Consider the following 12,945-nt stretch of genomic DNA (forward strand, 5'->3'; position numbering starts at 1 on the left):
CCCTACAAAAGAGCAGCCCCAAGGCTCTAACAGCGCGCTCCTGCATCTGAAGACATGCAGAATTGCGGTGCCAGATGCGGGATTCTTGCGCGGGCGGTGGGAGTTTGGGTTTTAGTGGGTAGCCCAACACGCTTCGGTGGGAGTCCCACACTCGGGGAAGGTAGTATAGAGACTAGCGCCCCCGGCCAGTGCATAAAGCATTTCCCTCTCCTACGAAAAAAAAAAAAAAAAAAAAAAAAAAAAAAAAAGATTGGCGCTTACACATATGTTTGTGTTTGGCCGAGCTTCTCCCCCGACTTGTGACGTGCGCCTTGATGTTGTCACACAAAGCGGAGGGACCTACAGTTTTCCGCCGACTCCGAACGGCGATTGTATTTTTATGAGAAGCTGTTTTTCATGGCAGAAATACACTCGGTATATTTAATATAATAATAATAATAATAATAATAATAATAATAATAACACTGTGAGACAAATGGTAGGGGTCAGTGATCGGGAAGGGTTCAAACTACCGGGGAAAGTTATATCGGTAAAAAAGAAGTTATACGTGTCCCGGCGTTTCGCTGGGTCACGTCTAGGAATCGAGAAATATCGATTTGGTGGTCTGTTTTTTGACATAACTCGAGAACCACTAGTCCGATTTTGCTCAAACAAATTTAAAAAAATTAAAAATTACAATTCCTTTAATCTGTTCATATAACGTTTTTCTATATAATCAACAGTTTTGCCGGTAAAAATAAATGTATGAAGAAAAAAAATATTTTTTGCCTAAAATATTAAATTTTTTTATTTTTTAAATTCATAAAAAATCCAAAACGGAAAAAAGGCAAGTCGTATTACTTTCACGCAAAGTCACATAACCTTTAAGCAAAATGAGACATAGATCATGAAAATCGATGGACGCGTTTCGCTTTTATTCACAATTAAGTGAAGGTATCTCATTTTGACAAGAATATTCATTTTATGTTTCAATGAATTTGGATAATATTTATTATATATTACTTTACGTGACACTTTTTTCCGTTTTGGATTTTTTATGAATTTAAAAAAAAAAAATTTAATTTTTAGGCAAAACTGTTGAGTATATAGAAAAACGTTATATTAACAGATTAAAGGAATTGTAATTTTTAATTTTTAATTTTTTTTAATTTGTTTGAGCAAAATCGGACTAGTGGTTCTCGAGTTATGTCAAAAAAAAGACCACCAAAGGTGACAATTTCCCCTATATGATAGTTACTAACTTCAAATCGATATATCTCGATTCCTAGACGTGACCCAGCGAAACGCCGGGCCACGTATAACTTGTTTTTGACCGATATAACATTTCCCGTTGGTTTAATCCCATTCCCGATTTTGACTGTCGCATAGTGTAATAATTAATTACTATAATTAATATTATTATTATTGAGGGTTAAGCCGTAATATTTGAACAGGTGATGCGTTACGGGTTGTAAAACAAAGTTGCATCAAAAGGTGGATTTCGTAAAAAATGTAGCATACGATAATTTGGCGCAAAGGGGTCGATATATTCAAAAATACATTAAAGTGATACAATTGCATTTTGCTGTGATTTTGTAGAAACATGAGCGCTATTTGGAAGTTTTTCAACAGAAAACAGTCAATTGCGATTTGCAATGTGTGCCAGAAAGAGCTTTACCTGGGAAGTGAAGCGTAAAAAAAACAAACAAGCTCGAAAAAGCAATTGCATCCTTCACAATACCAAAAGTTTTTAGCGGCAGTGGAACAATGGATGTTTGTAAGGTGTTCCTTTTTTAAATAAGAAAAATAATTTGTTACGAAATAAAAGATCACAGGCTTATTATTTTTGAAACGTACAATTTAATTTTAATGTTCGGCTTCGGCTTCGGGGTTCGGGCGAATATTGAATAGTACCTAATATTAGGCTTCGGCTTCTGCCAAAATTCCAGCGAAAAAAGTCGAATAATACATTAAAGAAACATACTTAGATTGTGTTTTTGTCTTTAGCCATATGTTTGTCTTACAATTGCCTTCGTTAAAATTTGCCGCTGTAAAAACGTCCTTGATCAAGGTGTATTTAACAAGGTGTGATTGACAACTCAGTGGGGGCTCTCTTTTAAGGTAATATAGTGTCAAAAAATATAAACAAACTATTCAACATCAAATTTGACTTTATAGGATGGTTCTTATGAGAGCAATGTCAAATTCATATGTCATATGTAGGTTTTTTCAGTAAATCCGTATGCCACGATTATGTTGCTTTAATGCTGATATGAAAAACTTTGATGTAGATCTTTAAATGTACCTTTTCTTTTAACCATGGTCATTTACTGAAAACAAAAAAAAAAAACAAAAAAACATGAACTATTTTTGTGAATAAAACTGGATTATCGGAAACAATTCCAACCAGAGACCATAACGATTATAAGAAATAAAATTAAATATTGCTGCATAATTATTACTGAACAATGAAAAAGTTATTTTCGTCTCCTCAGACGAAAATCGTTAGCCTAAAAACTGGTTCAGCTTTTCCTGGGGAGTTATGTATATTTTCTGCTAGGTCTTTTCGAGTAAAACAAGAATCGAGGTATGAAATTTTCCAAACACCCCCAAAATCTTGATTTACCGTTAAAAAAAACCGGGGTTTTTGCCCACTTATGAGCCTGTAACTTGGTTGTAGGTGTAGGTGTTCAACAAACTTTCGCACAAATTTCGAGCTTTTTTAAAAATTCTAAAAAATCCATTTGAAACTTGTACTTTATTCTACTAGAATTCAATGGGATACAAAACTGCATACTCAGAATCTAATTAAAAAACTCGAAAGTTTTGCGAAAATTTGTTTAAATTTTTTTTAATTGCATACATTTTTAAGGCAGTGGCACTCGATTGATACATTTGTACAGATTGATACATTTTTATATTGGGCTATTGGTACAAAATAAAAAAAAAATGGGAATATTTTTTTTGTAGTCAAAAGGTTGGTACAATACAGCGATGTTCTTCTAAAAAATTTCAACAAATTAGTTTTCGTGATTGGGATAAAGAAAAATATTTGGAATACGATTATCACCAAATTTTGGCGAATACCCAATCGTGTGACACTGCCTTTAAACTTGTATTTATACGGATGTTGTTAAAGAATGAACTATAAAAAACTAACCAAAATTAAATAACAACAAAAATAATATTTTAAAACTTGTGAAAATTTGGTGCGGCTATAATTTTTTCGACTACTGTATATTAGACAGCATCACCAAAAAAGTTGCGGTTTTTCCGGCGGGATTACCAAACCTAGTATATTTTAAGACTTCTACCAAAATATTTCGGAAAAATATTAAGATTTACCTGAGCGTCCAGCTCAAAAAATCCATTTTTAGAGGTATTTTCAAATCGGTCCAGCTCACGTAAATCTTAATATTTTTGGGAGATATTTTGTTGGAAGTCTTAAAATATAATAGATTTTATAATTCCAGTTGAAAAACAGTATCGCTTTTTTTGTATAGGGAGTGATGCAGTCTACTGTACATAAGTTTACTATGATTACTCGGCCGTCTATCATAGTAGCACAATGCCACTAAGTGCCTTTTAAAATTTTCAGGCAATAGTCTCATGCGACTATCGATTATATTTTTTGTTGTTTGTGTGAAATATTTTATTTTTATCATTATTTTTCTTTTAATAAAAATATGTTGAAATAAAAGTAAAAAAAAAAATATTTTGCCAGAAATTTTATAAAGAAACAGAAGAGAATGAAATGGTTTAATGTTTAATTAAATTTTTTCGCAAAACAATTTGCAAAAATTTATTTGGTTTCTCTTGCGCCATTATTTTCCTACAACATCTATGAATTCCGTACTAGATACGAAATGAAAAGAATGCGTTCAGATTATCCGGCCCAATATTTTTATTACATATGGATGTTTCCTGCGTTACGGACGTTCCGTTTTGATAGATACACTTTTTTCATCATAAAAACTATACTAGACTCTGAATGAACACACATTTTTTGTCATGAGTAGTCATCATCAATACCTATCTGAAACCAATAAAAATATTTTTCACAAATGTTATATGGTAAGTGCATAGCGATTAAAAGAGTCCGTTCGGACGTTCTCAAAATGGAACTCGTATCGAAGATGACTGATGGTTCTTGCAAAATTCTGCGAATCTGTTAGCGGTACAAAAAAATAATATATGAATGGTTGTTAGAATAATAAGCCACCATAACCACTGCGTCAACTTCAACTTCCCAACGATTTTTAATAGCTGTCAAAAACTGTGCAAAGTTGTTCGGACGCTCCCGTTTGGACGTTCCGATTTTTTCCAAGAATTCAAACACACTTGTTTTTTAATACAACCATGGGCAGTGTTGCCAGGTCTTCGTCATGAGAAAACGTCCCACTTGGTCTGAAAAAACATCATTTCCTACCCAAACACGTCTTTTTCAAATGAATGTACAAAAAAGTGTTCTTATTAAACTTTTATTGTATACAAAGTTATATATGTACGTAAGGTATATTAAAATGTCAATTCGACAGAGCATATTTAAAATTCACTGTAAACTGGTTTGAGATCGTTATTATAAAAATAATTTTATAAATACACTTGTGATCAGCTGATTAAGTCATCAACATTTTTATCGATTTTGTCTGTTTCTCTTTCGTTTATTTAATGTATATTATATTTCCATAAAGGCCAAGCTCTTTAACAAACAGAATATAAACCCACAAAAACTGTGCAAAAATTATAAAAGATCTGCAAATTTTCAGCTAGATTTTCAACTTTTTATTCAGATTTTTTAGATTTTTTTTTGAGTATGCCGTTTGATAGCCCATTAAATTTCAGGGTAATAATGTGCAAGTTCAAAGAGGCGTTGATTTTTAATGTTGTGTTTCTTGTAGACATTTGGTTAGGGGCTCGGTTGTCGAAAATGCTAAATTACGTTCTGCTAGGAAGGAGCATAGCAATATTTCAGTCTTTTTTGCGTTCATTACATTTTCAATGTAGTCTTAAAAAGTCGCCTACTTTTTTCTGACGTTTTATGCTGCACAGCTATTTTGATGCTTTTGCGAGCGTGCGTGTTGCAATAGATCGGCTCTTCCTGATTCGGCTTTTAATGTGCAATTGCAAACATTACAGCAAGCCTCGTAACCTCAAGTGTTTACACAACCAGCCTTTGAACACGGGATCCTTAGTTCAAGAATCCAAAAAAAAATCTTTTGAAGCAGCTGCACCAAAACACAAAGATTGTAAAGATTTATTAAGAAAATAATTCAAAATCAGAACTTCTTGCAAACTATTACTGGGATGTTAAAAAACGTATTTTTTTACACAAAAAACGTCCAAACGTCAACAGGATACAAAAAACGTCCAAATGACGTTAAAAACGTCAACCTGGCAACGCTGACCATGGGATTTTATTGTAAACAATGCCTGAGTAGCTAGTGGGTGACAGATAACAATATCAAATAAGTTAAATTAAATTGACATTATTTCCTTTCCAAAAGCGAAATAAAGTCAACAAAAATTTGGTGCGAGCGCGAATAGTGTCAATTGACCTTGTTTCCGTTGATCTTGGTCAGCTCGCATAAAATTTTGTTTTGCTAATGTCAAAATCCTTGAAACGCAAATATCTTGAAATGGAATGGACCAATTAGTCCAATGTTTTGGTGGATCAAAGACAAAATATGTAGTTATCGATTAGCATCTATAAACTTTGTCCAGTCAAAATTTTTTTTTTTGCTCTTGGTTGACACTTTCCAGGAAATGTCCATATGAATCTACGTATGATACTGATTTATTTAAATTGATACAAATTATTACTAATAAAATTAAATAAATAATTATTTGATATTTCCGGATTTATTGGAAATTTGGAAAATAAATATATGTAATTATATAAGCTTTAATTTTGCGCGTGCATAACTTGGCGGGTGCACATTTGCTCGCTCCCCCGCGCCGCGCTCGCGACCCCCGCGTCCCGCTGCACTGCATTCGCGCCGCCCTCACCCTTCTCTACTAAAACTGATTTTATGTTTTCCAAACAAAAATTTTAAAAAGCGCAATAAAACCATAATGGCTTTATTTCCATTTCTAGTTGGAAACAAGGTCGTGTCGAAATTATGGTTTTATTTCCAATCGCCAAGCGAAATAAAGCCATTATGGCCTTATTGCGTATGATGTTATTGCACCCCACCGCCAATCACGTGCCTCAGATAACACATTTTTTATGCAGTCGATTTACGTATAACCGCACATTTTGCCAAATTATTAATCTTTTTTAATGATAATTGGCTGTCAACAACGTATCCACAATGTTTATGATGTTTTGACTTTAAGTATTTTCCAGTTATTTTTATAATGAGCATACAAACTTACGTACATATAGGAGTTTTAATTCGATGAAGTGCATGATAATCAATCAAACAGTGAATTTTGAATATTTTGTTAGTTAGGCCTTTTGAATTTCATATGACGATGTTACTCACGGCTTTTTGCATTTCAGGTGAAGATATGTACATATGTATATAAGGGTGGTCCAATAATTTATTTTTTATATTTTAATGCTGTACCGAAAAACTTATAAAATTACATAAAAAGGGGGTTTGAAGTATGCAAACGTACATTTAAATAATTTCAAATCCACAAATCTTTTTTCAAAATCTGCTTTAAATCATGTATGTAGTTTTGCGACATAGGGGTCCAATTTATCCTCTTTGACATGTGCAATATTTTTTTCTAGCCATGGAAAATGATGAAATATTCTTTTTTTGAGATCATGTATAAAAATACGTAGTTTAGCTTCAAAACTTAAAATAAAGTGCGACCAATCAAAAACATTTTTATTCTCTTCTTGTAGAGACAAATTCAAGTTTTACAAATGTTCCATCATATCAGCAGAGAACAATAAGTAAGAAATCCAATTTTCATTCTCCGAATGCGGGTAATGTTCCGATTTCAATTTGCGTATGTGTTTATAAAAAGAATAAAATAAAAAACAACACAGTGGAAAAGAAATATGTATTTTAAAAAGGAAAAATGGCCAAAATGTTCTAAGCAAAGAGAAAGTAAAAGAGCCACATTTTGCTAAGAAAGGGGCCGCATTGGGCTCAAAGAGCCGTGTTTGCCCACCGTTGCTATATAAAAATCACATGCGCATTTTATTTATATACATACATATGTATTAGGAATGTTAATCCCGGGATCCCGGTCTTTTTTAAGTCCCGAAAATCCCGGGATTATTTTCCTAGAATCCCGGGATTTTCGGAATTTGTAGGTAACTTTGGTGACAATAATAGAAACGCTTTATGTTGACCAGTTTTGGCTATATTTCTTTTGTTTATTTAATATTTAACATCTCTTTTGTTAATGTGCAGTAAACTTTGCACACAACAAAAAAATCAATATATTCACCAAACCAAGGGCCAAATATTTTAAAATTGCATTCTTAATTTTGCTCTCTGACGCACAGTGTTTCGACTATATGGAGGCAGGTGGAAATAATCGTACACCTGCACCGATTTCACTATAACTTGACATGTGCTCTAGTTTTACTTAGAAATAGAGAATTATGTAATTTTGTAAAGATGGAATAATTGCCACGCCCTCTACTCTTGTGGGCGGAAACATTAAATTTCATCCGATTTCGTTGAAATTTAGTTTGTAGTCTTTATTTTATTAGAAAAACCTAAATACAAAACTCACCGAAAGAGTGGGCCCAGTCATTAAATGTGGTGGAATTTTGGTTAATTTTTGTTTCCTGCTTTCCACTCTCAGAAAACAAAGGTTATTCCATAAAATGACTTAGGTGTAAATACTCGCTTTTTCCCAATGTTTGGTGAGATTTTTTCATTGTTCAAAAAATTCTTTTCACGAAATTATGCAAAAAAAAACTGAAAATCGAAAATTAAGAAAATCAAAAATTACATATATTTGCAAAGTCACGCGCAAAGGTCAAATTATATATTCGAATACTACAGAAAATTCTCTAAAACATTCGCCTATATTCAAGACCTGACAGACCGGTACTCACCCTTTTATTTACTAATAATCTTTAGCATCTGCATTTCAAAGTAAATTTTTTGGTAATAGGAAAGTACCAAATAAATGATAAATACCTTCACCTAAAGATTCCACGACATTTAAATAATTGACTACAGTTGAAATAGAAACACTTTCTTTAATGGGTTAATCGCTACAGGCAACTAAACTGATTAGTCGGTATCGCGCCCATTCTCGTATTTTTTTGGAAATGTATCGTTCGTGAAGAAGGGGGTGAGTAAATAATGTAAAATTTGGTATTTATGACTTTTACTTTTCCCTCTCTAAGTCCGACCGGTTTTTTTATCAACTGTCACCACGACTTTTTTCTACTTGCCCCCATATAATCGAAACACTGTGTGACTTCAGGATTTTTTAATAGAACTTTGAAATTTAAAAGATATGAGTAATTCAAAGAATGATTTAAAAATTTCAGTGCAATATACATATGTACTTAAAACCCAGTATGGGTATCAAACGAAAGAGAAGATTCTGTAGAGTTAAAACACATTACATTTTTTGGTGCGTAAGGGACAGGTAGGTATTGAAAATACCCTTTTATAATTTTATCCTTGAAATTGTGCAATTCTTATTTTTGAAAAATTTTTATATGTTAGGACCAGGGCCGTAGCCAGGGGGGTTCTGGCAATATTTTTTTTTTTAAAGTGATTTCAACATATTTTGATTAAAAGAAAAATATTGATAAAAATAAAATATTTCACCCAAACAACAGATATCGATAATCGCATGAGGCTATTGCCTGAAAATTTTAAAATGTACTTAGCGGCATTGTGCTACTATGATAGACGGCCGAGTAATCATAGCCAACTTATGTACAGTAGACTGCATCACTGCCCATACAAAAAAAGTGGTACTGTTTTTCCACTGGAATTATAAAATCTATGTATTATATTTTAAGACTTCCACCAAAATATCTCGCAAAAATATTAAGATTTAAGATCTGAAAATACCTCCAAAAATTGAGTTCTTTTTATTAATAAACAGTTTATTTAAATATTTTTTGAAAAAATTACCTTAGATGACTGAGTAGTTTAAGCTTAAAAAGTTTAAATAAAAGAGAGATTTTTGATGCTGTTTTTGCACTTTTTCAAAGAAAAAGCGAATAAGCTCATTCAAAATATGAAAAAGGGAGGTAAGATAAACGAGTGTCATTACGTGTTGAATTAAGATGTGTTGGTGTTGAATAAAAAAAATTGGGACGTGAATGAGTTTTTTTATGCAAAGAAACAAAAAGGGTGAGAAAATGATACCTGTGATACCTTATAAGTCTATATCGGTAAAGTTTTGGAGCAGGTTTTCAAGTTTTTCCTAAACAAATCTTTGAAAAAAGTTAAAAAACAGCATCAAAAATCTCATTATTATGATTCGGTTGATACAATTTTTTAATATTTTTATTTACACTGCCGGAACAAAGTATTGGCACATCAATTTTTTCACAATATATGCAACAATTTTTATTCTAATATTTTTCCGCCAATTTTGTATAAAAATATGGTTCATTCAAAAACAAAAAACATAAAAATATAATTCCTAAACTTTGTGCAAAACTCGCGAAAATTCAGCAAATTTTCATCAAAATTTTCACCTTTTTAATCAGATGAGTATGCAGTTTTGCAGCCCATTGAATTCTAGTAAAAAAGAATGCAGTTCGGAGTTAGTCAAAAATCGCGTTGATTTTTGAGAATTTTTTTTGTTGAAGGTGTTTTGCATTTTTTCCATATAAAGTATTTTCGAAAAAAAAATTTTGTATGGAAGAGACTGCGTGAAAAAAAATACCAAAAATCAACGGTAATTCCTAGCTACTTAAAACTAGCACATTATTATAATAAAATTGATTGGGCTACAAATCTGCATACTCAAAAAAAAATATCTAAAATATCTGATTAAAAAGTTGAAAATTTTCATGAAAATTTGCTAAATTTTCGCGAGTTTTGCACAAAGTTTAGGAACTGTATTTTTATGTTTTTTGTTGTAGAATGAGCCATATTTTTATACAAAATTAGCGGAAAAATATTAGAATGAAAATTGTTGCATATATTGTGAAAAATTTGCTGTGCCAATACTTTGTTCCGGCAGTGTAGATTTTTTAAGCTTAAACTGTTTTGTCATCTGAGAGGATTTTTTGCAAAAAATCCTTTAAGAAACTATTTTGACTACAAAAAGAAAAATTTCCCTTTTTTGTTTTGTACCAATAGCCGAATATAAAAATGTACCAATCTGTACAAATGAACCAATCGAGTGCCACTGCCATAAAAATGTATGCAATTAAAAAAAAGTTGGTTAGGACTAACTTTATTAGCTTAAAAAAATAAAATAGATTAAAGGGGCATTTTCAATTCCTATTCGTCCTTATGAACCCAAAAACAAATATTTCATTTGGTACCCATATTTTTGTTTTACATTTCACCGAATTTGTTTAAATAAATTTTGGAATCACCCATATCTTTAAAATTATAGTCTTTTTAAAGAAATCATGACGTCAAAGAAATGCCCATGCAGTTAATTATATGTAATATGAGGTAGACTTTTATAAAAATATGTAAATTTTAAATTAAAAAAAGGAATATAGACAAAACTGGTCAAATTAAGGCGCTTCTTTTATTTCTGCCACTAGTATTATGAACTTCTTTCAACCAGAACATAATTTTTTTGATTAAATTTTTTTTTGTATCGAGCTTTTTACGACATACCTTAAATTACTTTATCAGATATGTACACGCTTAAGTATTAGTAAATGCATATAAAATCAATTACTGTCTTTCGTTTTGTCATTTTTCAAACCCATTTACTTATTGGGGCGTATTCTTGTTTTCGTACGAATCGAAAATCATGAAATTTTCCTATCATTTTGTATCCAAAAATTTCAAATTTTGGATTCGTAAGAAACCCAGAATACGCCTCATTATTTATTATATGGTAGGAGAGCTTAAGTCGTTGAAAAATAATAAATATCTAAATCCCGGGACTGATCCCGGGATTGAACCAACGACATCCCTAAAGTCCCGGGATCGTAAAAATCTAAAAAATTAACATCCCTAATATGTATCTAAAAATGTGCAAGTGGCTGGATGCCTATGAATACGCAAATGTGTGCAATATGGATTTTTTGTTTATTTCCTGCTCACATAAACTGCATGAAAGCCGCTAAAGCAAACAAAAAAACATGAGATGGAATTTAAAACTTGAGAATAGAAGTAACATAAACAAATAACGAGATTCTTTGCTTGCAAAAATTACGAATTGCACAGTATATCAGCGCTGGTTAACTTAATTCATTTCACATGTGGCTGGCTACTCTTTGCTTTATTATAGTCAATAGAATTTTAATTATTTACCAAATAAGCATTTCGTACTTAAATATGTGGGTATGTATTTATGTACATATACCCAATACAAAGTTTGCTGAAGTCAATGCACATCTATCTATGGATGTACATATGTATCTATATTTATACTATGTATATATGTATGTATGCACTTATGTATGCGCTCATACAGGTATATATGTATTTATGTGCATAAATATATGTATGTATATGCACAGATGCATAAGATGTATGCAATGTAGGCTTTTTTATTTGAGCCCTTCCCAGATTGGCAAGTAAATTGCAAATAATGGCCAACACCATGGCAGACACTTTACACACTCTTCGCACAGCACAAAATTTATAAAACCACATCAGGCCATCGTTCGACCCAGCACCTCAGTCGCCGCACTCTACCACTTCTTGATCACTGTACTCATACCGCCACACTCCTTGCACGTCTCGCAATCTTCATTGCGGTGCGACAAAACGCTTCAGCGCTACACCTTACAGCTAATGATGCTCCTTAACCAGAGCTTTTTTTGCTTTGCCCCCAAGTAGAATTTCAACTAAACACCAATTTCGATTTACCCGCTTCAAGTTTCGTACTGTTAAATGTTTTTAGCCACTTATCGGTGCAATCGGTCGATGCGTCGATCCGATCAAAACACGTTCGCGTTCACACCGTCTCGGACTCAAGTTAATACTGACTGCTGCTATTAAGGTACGCGTGTGCGAATGCGGCGACTGTCTGACTGGTGGTAATGGTGGTTGGTTGCGACGTCGTTAGCTGCTTTGTCCAACTCGATGTGTATGGAGGAAGTTTGCTTCGGTGATCTCAGACGGTCGATTTAACAACATGCTCTCTATTGGCATTGCACTAGTTCGAAGCGATGGGAGCGAAAGTGGTTGGTGTTGCTGGTTTGAAGATGACAACATCGCTGTCGTATTTCATTATACCCCATAGAGCAGTGCTTTTCAAAATATTTTCAAAAATTATTGGGGTAAAGATAGAGTATCTACACTTTTTTAGTCTGAGTGTCGTTTTCTGCACGCGTTGTTTTTTGATAGTTCCGATAAAAAAAAATATTTTCTTCCAAATTTTGCACGAAGAATTTCCTCATATACTACGAGGGTTCCTACTTACAGGTCTATTCTGCGCTGGTAATAAAAAGTTTGTAACCGATAAATAAAGTTCCTGTCAATTTTTAAACCCTTTTCGCATTCTGTGTACTCTTGTAACCGGTAAATTTTGTTACCATGGTAACAAATTATTGCCCCGTGAAGTATGCAATGCCAGGATTTGCACAATTCTTCATAGCTGAATTGCTGAATATTTTAGCTGCATTACCAACGTACCTAGAATCGCGGTGACAAGAACTGGTAACATTTTTTGGTAATACAATTTTCCGGTTACAAAATCTTCGGTAACGTGCAGACCTGTTAGTGTGGAAATATAGCAACAGCCTTAGGGCAAAGAATCGGCCGATGCCGATGCCGATGTCGATTCGTTAAGAAAAACTACCTGAATATAAATTCATTCAAGAACAAATGTTTTTGATAAACTTTTATAATAACAAAAGAAAAACATAAACAAATA

At 32.7% G+C, this 12,945-nt stretch overlaps 1 protein-coding gene across 5 annotated transcripts in view; it reads right to left on the reverse strand.

Annotated features, from left to right (window-relative positions):
- LOC118733967 (protein shifted) overlaps positions 1-12,190 on the reverse strand; it is a 109,900-nt gene extending 97,710 nt beyond the window's left edge. For 2 of the 5 annotated variants that reach the window (XM_036463627.1, XM_036463625.1), the window contains exon 1: positions 11,937-12,190. The gene's annotated coding sequence lies outside the window, so the exon portion shown is untranslated. The remainder of the gene's footprint in view (positions 1-11,936) is intronic. The other 3 variants (XM_036463626.1, XM_036463624.1, XM_036463623.1) reach the window with 2 other exon arrangements.
- Positions 12,191-12,945: the final 755 nt, after the last annotated feature.

Source organism: Rhagoletis pomonella, unplaced genomic scaffold, assembly GCF_013731165.1.
Source record: "Rhagoletis pomonella isolate Grant_MI unplaced genomic scaffold, Rhpom_1.0 Rhpom_scaffold_00002, whole genome shotgun sequence".
Lineage (NCBI taxonomy): Eukaryota > Metazoa > Arthropoda > Insecta > Diptera > Tephritidae > Rhagoletis > Rhagoletis pomonella.